We start from the raw sequence: 11,651 nt of genomic DNA, 5'->3' as shown, positions 1-11,651 counted from the left end.
TTCAGATCAAACTGTGGTTCAGCTGAATGTCCTATATTTTCTGTTGAAAAGTAAAAGTTGCCCAGTTGTACAACACTGGCTCTGTACAAACTGGTTCATTCACTGACAAACATGTTGCTGCAGTATCTTTAGACTATTAGCCACGCAGAAAGCACACACGGGCCCAATCATTTATTTAACATCACAGTTATTCTTAACTGTGTCACCCTTTTTTTTTTTTACACTTGTTCTATATTCTCTCTCTCTGTCTCTCTCCCCCTGTGTCTCGGTACTGACAGTTATGTAGATTTATCAACCTTCTGTCCAGGCTGTACTGCGTGTCAGTCTGAGCTCTGGTTGCCAAATGACAACAACCCTGAGAATAGACGATGAACTTCACTCTGATTAAACACACACATGCATTCAAGTACACACACACAAACACACACAGTGTGAAGGCACATGGATAGGACTAGGCCCAACACCTAGACTGTGTGAGTTGACTTAAAATCCAGCTTTGATTGAGAGATAGAAAATAAAGGAGAGGTGTTAGACAGAGAGAAGGAAGACAGCAAGTCAAATGGATGGATGAGAGTAAGAGAAATGTCTAGGGTTACTTAGAGACCTAGCAGGCATGTTTATCAGCAGATCTTAATCACAAGAGCAGAAAGAACCTCGTTCCTCACAATTCATCATCATTACTTGCCCCACCTGCCACCTCCCTCTGATCACCTCCCTCCACCTCCCTCCTGCTCCTTGCCTCTGATACAGGCTTCTGTCTGTGGTAATCTAGCCGGAGGCCCCACCAACAATTGCCCATAATATTCATCTTGGGGTGGTCCAGGTGTCAGCCAGGCGATCTGTTACGTATGCACACGTATTCACATGTGCATACCTGCAAGCTAGGATAGGACCACCTCAGTGCCCCCCTGAGCTCACCTATCACCTGTCTGGTAAAACCCTCAGTATGCTAGCGAGCCTTTCTACTGTGTCACTCTGTGACCAGAAAGTGCATGCAAACATACAAGTATGTGTAGTGGGATGAGTTTACCCCTCAGGGCTGGTAGAACTTGGGTCATTTTTTTTCTCTGAGGTTAGAAGGGGAGTCTGGCGAGGTCAGGGGTCATAAAGTTTAGGTGTATCAACAGAGAACCTTCCGCACCATGAACATCCACCACTGATCCGTCCTCTGTTGACACCTCCTAAACATTAACGGCTTGCTCATCTAGCTAAGCTCTTCTCTGGCTGGCCAGCAAAGAGGTGAACTTCTTCAGAAGAACACCTGCTCTGTTGGATTAAAATCTGGCCTACAGTGTAGCTGCCTACAGTGTCAACTCTTCCATTTGTCTTTCATCCTTTCGCTCTGCCTCCATCTGATGGGATGCGTGCCAGCCATTAGGTATTATGTGGTGCAGCTTTGTTGGGAACAGGTTTGGGTTGGGAGGCTGTGGGAGCAGTAGGGAGCTCAGACTAATATTTACGTGACCTACCAGGACCCGAGGGGTGTAGAAACAGAGAGAGGGAGAGAAAGTATGAGTATGACTTTCAGCATCTGCATTGAGGGAAAAAGGGGATTACAACACAAAACACTTATCTCCTGAGACCTACAGAAAAAATGTCCACCCCACCCCCACCCCAGTGCCTCAACCTTCACTAACTGCCCCCTTTGCTCTGTCATTTCCTTTAATGGTTCACAGCAACACATTTTGATAGCCATCATAGTAGTACCCGTATAATATCACAGCAACAACTGCAGTTCTCTTTTCCAAGTAATTTAAAATATTAGCAGGCATTAACAGTCAACTGGTTGCCAAAACAATTCTTTGACCTGGCAACAGAATTTTCCTAACATTTCCCCTACATTGGGGGAGCAGTATTTCAGCACTCACTCACCGTTGCATGTAAAACATTTCCGGTGCTTCTACAATTGCTCCAACTACTGACACATACAACCACATGCAGGTTGACCTCAATGAATTTGTGAGTAGAAAGCCTGCGTGACCTGACACAGCACCAATTTGTCATCCCTAATTTATCTCTGATATAACTCACTCACTGCTAGGCCAGAAGTCAAGCTTAGCGTCGGATAGCAGAATATTCTGCAGGCTGTGTGCACAGACAGCCACCATGAGGGTTAAATGACAAAGAGTGTCAGTGCTAAACCTGAGTCTGACATTCAGTTAGTTGCAGTGAATTCTTCACCGTACAAGGTGTGGGCTGCCATGTGACGAGGTTTGTATATGCGTGTGGCAGTGTGAGTGTGTTTATCTCCCTCCCTGTGTGGGAATTTACAGACACACCTCGCAAGGCACAAACAACAGTGACCTGGAAAAATTGTCGAAATTCCACAAACATACCAGGGAATCTGGGGGTTTGGACTGACAATACACACTCACACACACACACACACACACACACACACACACATAGACAACGAGAGACAGAGGTGTGGGAAACAGGAGAGATACAGGGTCAGGGTCAAATTGTGTAGGCCTCACAGACTAGATACCAGTGAGTGATACCAGCTGACACACACTGATGCTGACACTAACAGTGATACCATGGCTACCTGAGTGACATTGATAGATAGCGCTGAGCCATCCCAGCGTGCACCCACAATCAAACCAAAACTCAGCTCATCCCTGTGACTTTTAATCAGCACATACTACTTTAAGGGTTTAAAGGGTTGTACTCCTCAAACCTCTGCCGCGAGAAAAAAAATCAGTGTACCAGATGTAACTTTAAACAAAAAATAACATAAGGCCGTAGCCTCTTAAGTGGCAAATGGGTAAAAGGTGAAAGCATCTACTGGAGTGTCTACCTGTACTCAAACATTTTCACAACTGTGTGTTTATTGTTGCTTCTCTTCACCTTTAATAACACAAACCACTAAAGATACACATAAATTCACTCGTACAACGAATCCCTAACTCACACCACACAAACAAACACTCTCCATGTGGAATGCGGGAGACTGCCTTGTTTGTGTTTTGAGGTGCAGCTTTCTCTAATTAAAATTTTCCTTCCTGGAATATACTGTATATTCTCATTGGCACTTAGATATAGAATTATAGATATTTGGGATTATCTTTATCTTCATATGTGTCTTTTTCACAATCAGTGTGTTCATGCCTGCAGCCCAGTGCAGCAGTAACAAGCCTACACACTACCTCCGACTGGGCTTCACCTTCTACCAGCACTAAGACAGCTGATCGAGAAGAAAGACACAGTACAGTAGCCTCAGTCTCTCAGTAAACAGTGGTAAACAGAGCAAGCGCTTGGCATGAAATGGAGGAATACTGTGCACAAAACATTTACACAGAGCTGCCACGGGAACAATATCATTTCAGCTTTACAATAAAGTGCTGGTGAAACAAAAACAACAGAAGGAAACTCATCTGTCCCTCTCTCCATTCAGACTGACTTGTTTATCCTTCAGCCTCCCACTCTCTGTAAGGAGATAATTCAATCAAGTATAATAGAGCTTTCACACACGCTCAACCCAGCATTAATGTTAATGCTACAAGACCCAAATCTGGAGCCTGGTCTCATATATCTATAATTTTATTCTGTTTCATGTCAATAGATCAGAGGCTTTACTGTAAATATCTGCACTTTATTAACACAGATTTGACCTTTAATTTTGAAATCTGAGGTAAATTCCAACTGGCTACTTCAAATTAGAGAAACACAACATATAAATTATATGAAAGGTAAAACAAATTTGATCTTTTTCTTTAGTAAAGTTAGATTTTTTTTTTTTAAATTTATAGGAAATTCTACTGAATGCAAGGTAACAGGCTATAAAGACACTATATTAGGAAAGAACAAAAACACAATAGTGAAAACACACCCTAATATCCTCACCAAAAGGAAACATACTGTATGTAACATATGTTACATATTGTCATATGTAAGACAATAACGCAGTACCAACCATCTGCCTAATTACTGACAAAAGCTCAGGAGAGAAGGGGAGCAGTCACATCAAATTAGTGTCCCAATGCCTAAAGGAATTGCGGTATTTTAATTATACCCACTGTCAGCACAGAAAGGCTGAGACACACCACACCTTGTTTTGGCAATACCATGCTGTGTCCACATCCTTCTCCAGTAACTAAAGCCAACTACTAACAGTGTTTTGATTCACCTCAGACTGGAAAACTACTCCTGTCATGCAAAGCCTGTGGGGGCAGACATGGCAGCACCAACTTCACAGGTGTACATTATAGATCATACATCCAACACATGAACATATATGAAAGGAAATACACATGCACGTACACTGAACATGCAAACTCCCATTTACACCAGGTACACAAATACACACAGAGGTTGTAAAAGCATAAATCACTCTTATACCATACATGGGCTCCCTTGTGCAGGAAAAAGCAAATGTTGAGTTACTGACTGATTAGCTCCACTATGCACGTACATATACTGCATACAAACACTAAAACTAGCTCATCAAATGACATCTTCATGATAAATATCTAAATATAAAGTTATAGTATGGTGCACAGATGTTGGAAAATGATATAAGACACCTGGAAAATGGTTTTCATCCTGGCTGCTGTCAAAAAATGTCAAAAATTAAAGGCATGCACACACTTGCACACATGCATAACGTGGGCAGCATGATTTTGTTCTCACTATTCACAGTACTATAAAGATGCTCACATCTTCATTATTGGCTTGGAGCTCCATCTCTGTCAAGTGTTTGAACTGGGATAGTTTAGGGGAGAATAAACAACAGTCTAATGTGTTTATCAAACATTAAAGCACACACCAACAGCTGTTTACCACACAGAAAGCCAAGCCTCATACAACAACAACAGCACGAGGAACTTGTAATCTGAGTTACACGCTGTAAGGGAAGATGATGTTGAATGGGGGTCTGCGTCTTTGATTGGTTGGGGGAGTCTAACAATATGGCCACGTTTAGAGTCAAAGAGGGAGAGTGAGTGAGAGAGGAAGCTATGTATGCTTGAAAAGCCTCCTACTTCTGGTAAACAAATCAATAAACATAATTCCACTTCACAACATTACACCATGCCAGACTAAACTACATGCGGCTATACAGACAGGAAAACCTAGAAAAACAATTAACCATCATGAGTATACAGTACATGCAAGGATTCTGTACACACAAAAAACACCCATGCAGAAGTCATCACCAGGACTATCCATCAGAGCCACAGCCTGGAATTTAATTATCAGTTCATTAGGTATGGCAAGTCCTACAGTCACTTTACAAATGATAAATGTTGGTAATGTAGCTCTTTCCCCTAAATAAAGGGGAAAGAGAGTTTAAGAAACTTTGATGGATGAATGTAAAAAAAACAATGTAAAATACAGATGAGAGATACAGGGATTATACTTTACATGAGGATTAAAAATATAATGGTTGCCTGGAAATCTCATGGTGACAACTAGACTCCCCCGTAAAACCATGTAATGTTTTTACACTTTGGTTTTTGTACAGATTAAACAAACAAGATTAAATAGCATTTGATGTGCTATTTAATCTAACTTGTTTAATCTGATGTGCTAGTTTTAATGTTTGTATATGGTATGTGTGGGTGTGGATAGTGGAGCTGGACATTTGCAGTGTTTCAAACATCTATTTGTGTTCGTCCTATGGGCAGACCATATGCATTGCTGCTTACAGATATATTTTTTTCAATGCTGTTTTCATCCTCATTTAGATTTAAAGTATATAATTCCTTAAATTGAACTCTCTGTATTTCAGATTGGTTTTAGTAATTCATAGTTTTAGTGTTTGAATATAGTATGCATTCCCTCACAATAAGTTTTTTGTTCCCTCGTAATATTTTTGCATTCCCCCTGATCCATAGGAACTGTTAGTGTGTTGGTCCAGCCCAGTTATAATACTGTCAGTTTAGGGAAATGCTCTGCAAATACTACATAAAGGATGATGTGGCACTTTACATTATGCATTATATTGCTTATTACTCCTTTCAAAAGGCCAAGCTCCGACAGTATACTACACTCACACAACCTCTGCATGACGTTTGTGTTACACCCCTTAAAAACTAATGTGTCACAGCCATAATCATAATAATGCACAGCCATGGCTACCGCCACAATCGCTGACAGCAGTGGCCAAAGTTATATCATCCCATGGCTATAATCATAAGCACAGCTACAGCAGAGAGCTAGGTTAAGTCGGCAAATCTGTCACATATTGACTGTTGGATCATACATGATACGGTGGTTAATCAGTTAAAAGGCCTTAGCTTGCATAACTGCAAATTTCTTTGGTAACTGGACACTACAGCAGAACTGATGAACTGATCAAAAATGGAGGGTATAGACCCGATATTAAGGGATAGTATGCAAAAAAACTGCAGTGATAACCTCACAGACAAAACAGCATCTAAACATCACATTATCTGAGCAACATCAAGCTCAACGTCAACATCGCGAGATTTATAAAAAATAACTGTCATACGTCTAGTGGAAGATGTTACATGTGTAGTAACTGATTCAAAATGAAACCTGACTTGAGCAGATCTATCTGATAAATAGGTGGGTTTCTCACATTCATCCTTGCATCTGTTCTTTGTGTCCTACATTGTTTTTTCTTTAAATGTGTACAGTATATAAACATTGGTTGCTATAGCAGCAAGCATTCAGGATTTATGTCTCTCTTCTTGATGGTGTCTTTACTGTCAACTCAGAATTAGCAGTATCTTTAGCAGTGGCACCAATATTTCCGTCAACATCATCATCACCCTCATCATCACCCTCAACTGTCCAGTCCTCACACACAAGATCACACACACATCACCTTGAATATCATGCAGCACTCTGCCAACTGTAAGGAGGATATGTGGTTGAGGGGGTCTGAGTGGGGGACTGAGCCCAGAAGAGAGAGGCCTCTCTGGTGTGAGGAGGGCAGGATGAGTGTGGCGCTCAGCCCTGTCTGGATCCAGGAAAGAGTGAGATGTGAGGAGGGATGGTAGGAGATAAGTCCACTTCAGCGAACGCAATGGGACACTTCAGTACAGGCGCAGCTCTCACCCTGAGCACTGTCTGTCTGCCTGTCATGACAGAGAGAGAGAGGGACGTCGATAAATTCAACTTGGATCAAGATTGTTAATTTGATTACAACTAAGTCCCATTGAATAACTACTCGTTTTAGTCAGTCATTACTGTCATTTTTGGCCTGGCTAGTATCAAATACACAATAATGTGGCACTGGTGGAATATCAGCATCTAACAAAGGTAACGTCACTGAGGCCAGTTCATCAGTGTGTGAGTGTGTGTGTGTGTGTGTGTGCAGGCTGCAAGCACAGTGACAGAGACAGATTGGGTGTCTGAGAGGGACAGATAGCCTTACAGCCAACCTCCACTCACTCATTGAGTGAGATAAAGAGGAACATTCACTCACACACACACACACACACACACACACTCCTCCACTGGCATCCAACCAATCGTGTTGAGAAATAACTCAACCCTTAACATGGACAAATAGGTGTGGATAAGGCCTGTGTTGGATCTGCTGAAAATCGCCGATTCATCACAAATTTCAAACAAACAGATTAGAAGAAGACTGTTGTGGTATTCAAATGGACTTATAGGATTTGTCTGTGTATACACTCTGCTGTGCTGTGTGAGACTTGGGAGGGTATGCGAGTAAGAGAGTGTGTGAGGGTGCCAAAACAGTGACAGGCCATTCTTCTACATACAGGTTTTCAACAAGCTCTTATCTCTCTTCTGATCTCTCCTCATCCATTCCCTTGTTTATTCCTCTCCTGGAAGAAATGGCCTTTGATTATTATTTCCATCACAAATATACTTGCTACATGCAGCCTATTAGTCAGAAAGGCAGTGGCCCAGGCTGCCTGTCTATTAGAGCAGGGGCTATTAGACCATCAGAAAGTGGGAGCATCCCCTCTCACCATGGTGATAAGATCAAGGCATTCCGAAGGCCAGAGTGGTCATTACCCTGCTCTCTAGCCCATAATGTCCCTCCATTAAAACACCCTGTTTCCATGGAAATGCAGCTGTGGTCGTTTAAGTCATTTCTTGGCCCTGCTGTCTGTCTGGGTCATTGACACACATGCACACAAACACACAATGCATCGGCATGTTGTCTGATAAACACTTACACATGCACACTCCTATCAGGGGCACTCTGTCTCGCTCTCTCTCTCATACACACACACATACACACATGCAGAAACACATAAGCTTTGCTGTCTGGGTGAGATTCTGGCTCATGTGGGGTCATAGCCGCCAGGACAGCGAGATGATCACTGAGTCACTGTTGGCGCGGCAGGACTGATGACAGATTGTACAGTAAGACAATTTGCATGGCTGAGTCATCATGCAGTCTGACAGGATTCATCTTAAAACACAAACATGGATAGGCAGACAGATAGGAGGCTGACAGAAACACACGCACAAACAGACACATGCACAGCACTAACACTGATCAGGATAAACAAACACCTCTGGTTGTTCTGAAGATTTTGTGTCAAACAAACCCGACCCCCCTATTCCTTTAATCATCATTTGGCCACTTCCAAAGTTTCTTCAGAGTCATCAGACACCTCCTACGCTCAGATAAACACACACACAAACTAACCCCTCCTAAACCCAGAAACTCACAACTAGCATAAAGACTTATCAAACCCTCTAGTGTTGTGCATATTGTACAACCCAATTTTACCTGATTTAGTCCCTGTCTGTTGCTTTTTTTTTTTTTAAATTACAATTTTTATCTGTATGCACCTACTTAGGTTTCTGCACACTTAGCTTGACTGTACTTTATGTAACGACAATAAAGAAATCTTGAATCTTGAAGAAATTGAAATATGTGCTAAACCTATATAAAGTAATAATATCATAATGACTATCATGGTAACAATCCTTCCCCCTGGTCCCATCCTCCTTACTATTTAATGTCACAACATAAACCACATCTAACCTGATTTGACAATTTACATGTCTTCTATTTTTTTCCGGCACTTTTATGATGAGGCTCTGTGTTTGGTGTGATTTATTTTACCGCTGACTGTAGAACAATTATAATCAGCACCCGATGATCTCTTTATAAATAGGCAAAACTTGATAATAAATATATCACACCAAAACAAAATGTAAACACTTACAGAAATATTATAGTGCTACCATAACAAATATGACACAGTGACTCTAAGCTCACTAAGCATTTCAGACACACAGAGAAGCTACTGTATGTAAGAGAGAAGAGACCAAACTGAATCAAATCAAATCAACTTAATTTATCTAGCACCTTTCAAGGCTGCAAACAAATTACCTCACAAATAAATTACAAAAGACATAGTGCGGGCTACCATAATGTAGGCCTACAGCTTGCTAAAATTGTAGACCTACTTACATTACTCAAAAATATGACTACCAAGACAGACAATTGTGTCTGCTTAAACAGACTGAACAAAAATTTGTATGCATTGCCCCCTAGTGGCCAAAGTTCAAATGTAAAAAAAACTGAAACGTGAGTCAAACATAAGCCAGCTGTTTCAGAGTCATTCGCCATCATAGTTCTTCCTGTTCAGTGCCCTTAGGACCAGTGTTCAAATTAGCCTTTTTGTGATTTCCCACCCTCTCACACAGGAGACAAAATCAAGTGTAAAAGTTGCAGTTTCCTCTCCTTCTCATTTCTGTGGCCCCTGCTGTGCCTGAGCCCCACTTCAAGGGGCATGGGCCAAAGACAAGGCTTTCAGCTGAAAGGAATAGCTCAAAGACATAAACGAACATAAACTTCATATATTTTGCAAGAGCTACAGCATTAGGCCTAGTTCTGTTTCTAAAAACAGTAAACACCCGTGCGATCGCGAAAATACCTTGGAAGATGCAAACCACTGCTATAGTTGGTAGATTTTCTTTCTTTAAGTTTATAGATATTTTTAGTTTCCATAAAGAGATAACAGTTATACAAGCACATTCAAAAACACTCCCAGGAATCGCGCCCAAATTAAAAACTAATAGGCCTACACCAATCTCGGAATAGGACTTGGAAGTTTTTGTGAAGCCGACTATCTGGCACTGTTAAACTGGTATGATGCTTTTGGTCACTGCTGTTTAACCAATCAATCACAATTTATTTATATAGCACCTTTCAGACAAATCAAATGCAATTCAAAGTGCTTTACAAGGGATTGACACAATTTAGGATATAAAAAATGGATTTAGAGACTAATGCACTTATTTTCTTTAGATATACAACTCTACTTATCCGTTAGGCCTGGTGATCTCTCAAATTAAACTACTCTGCACAAGTGTCTGGCCGAGATTAGTAACTGGTAGTTAGTAATTTTCTTCAACTAAATCACAGTAAAACTGAAGTTCTGGTTTTCGCCCCAGATCAGGTCTCTTCTAACATCCTCAAACACCTTGGTTCATTGGCTACAAGTAGAAAATCTTTCTCCAAAAACCTAGGCGTCATTTTTGACTACCAGCTAAAATGTCATAATCACGTCAAGACAGTTATTAGACCTGTTACCATCACCTGAGGAATATTACAGAAATATGCCCTCTGTTATCTTTCCAGCAGTTGGAAATGGTTATCCATGCTTTTGTGTCCTCTCGCCTAGTATACTGTAATGCTCTGTATTCCTGCCTAAACCAAGATGCAGTTGCCCGGTTACAGTTAGTCCAAAACTGCAGTTAGATTACTCACCAAGACCTCATATCGCTTTCACATCACCCCGGTTCTGATGTCACTACACTGGCTTCCGATTAAATTTAGGATTCAGTTCAAGATCTTCCTCCTCATTTATAAGGCTTTGAATAATCTTGCTCCAGAATATATCAGTGAGCTACTAATGCCTTATGCCCGTGCAATGACTCTCAGGTCCTCTGAAGGCCTGCTAGTTGTACCTCGTTCACGACTGAAAACACGAGGGGACTGTGCGTTCGCTGTCCTGGGTCCCAGGCTGTGGAACAGCCTCCCCCTGGGAGTCAGGTTAGCAAACTCCTTTGGATGTTTTAAGTCACAGCTGAAGACCCATCTCTGTGAGAAAGTGTTTTTGTGCTTGAGTCATGTACCTTATTCTGGTTTATGTGTTCTTTTAACTTTTTATCCTGTTGTAAAGCACATTGTAACCTAGGTTTTGAAAGGTGCTATATAAATAAAATTTCCAAAATATCCAGGTTCCCTTTCTTTAAAAGAGGTTTTACTAAACCAGTTTTAAAATCAGTGGGGAAGACACCAAGCTGTAGGGAGTGATTTACTATGGCAAGGTTGTCTTCAGATACAGAATTTAAAAAAGTTTTAAAAGGGAGGTAGGAATCAGTTCTGTTACTATTTTCCTGAGAGTTTCAGCATCAACCAGGTCAAAACGTTGCAACTTGACATCACTCTACACGTTATAGGTAAAAGTGCAGTGTGCTTGTTCTGCTGGCAGATACCAGATCTAATGTTGATTATTTTCTCTCTGAAGTAGCCAGTAACCTCTTCACATTTAGAACCTGGAAGCTTGACACTGTAGTTAGTTGACGTTGGTAAACTCTCCCACGCATGCGCGGGACAATTTGGCCACCCACTACGACAATTGGCACAAAACTCCAGTTGTTGTGTTGAAGAACGTTACCCTATCGATTTGTGTTTCTCCTCACCAAACTAATCTCAACCTTACCCCAACCAGTCGGCTCTG

Source organism: Siniperca chuatsi, linkage group LG10 (genome assembly GCF_020085105.1).
Source record: "Siniperca chuatsi isolate FFG_IHB_CAS linkage group LG10, ASM2008510v1, whole genome shotgun sequence".
In the NCBI taxonomy this organism is placed as follows: Eukaryota; Metazoa; Chordata; class Actinopteri; order Centrarchiformes; family Sinipercidae; genus Siniperca; species Siniperca chuatsi.
The sequence above is the reverse complement of the archived record's forward strand: the minus strand, read 5'-3'. Positions refer to the sequence as shown.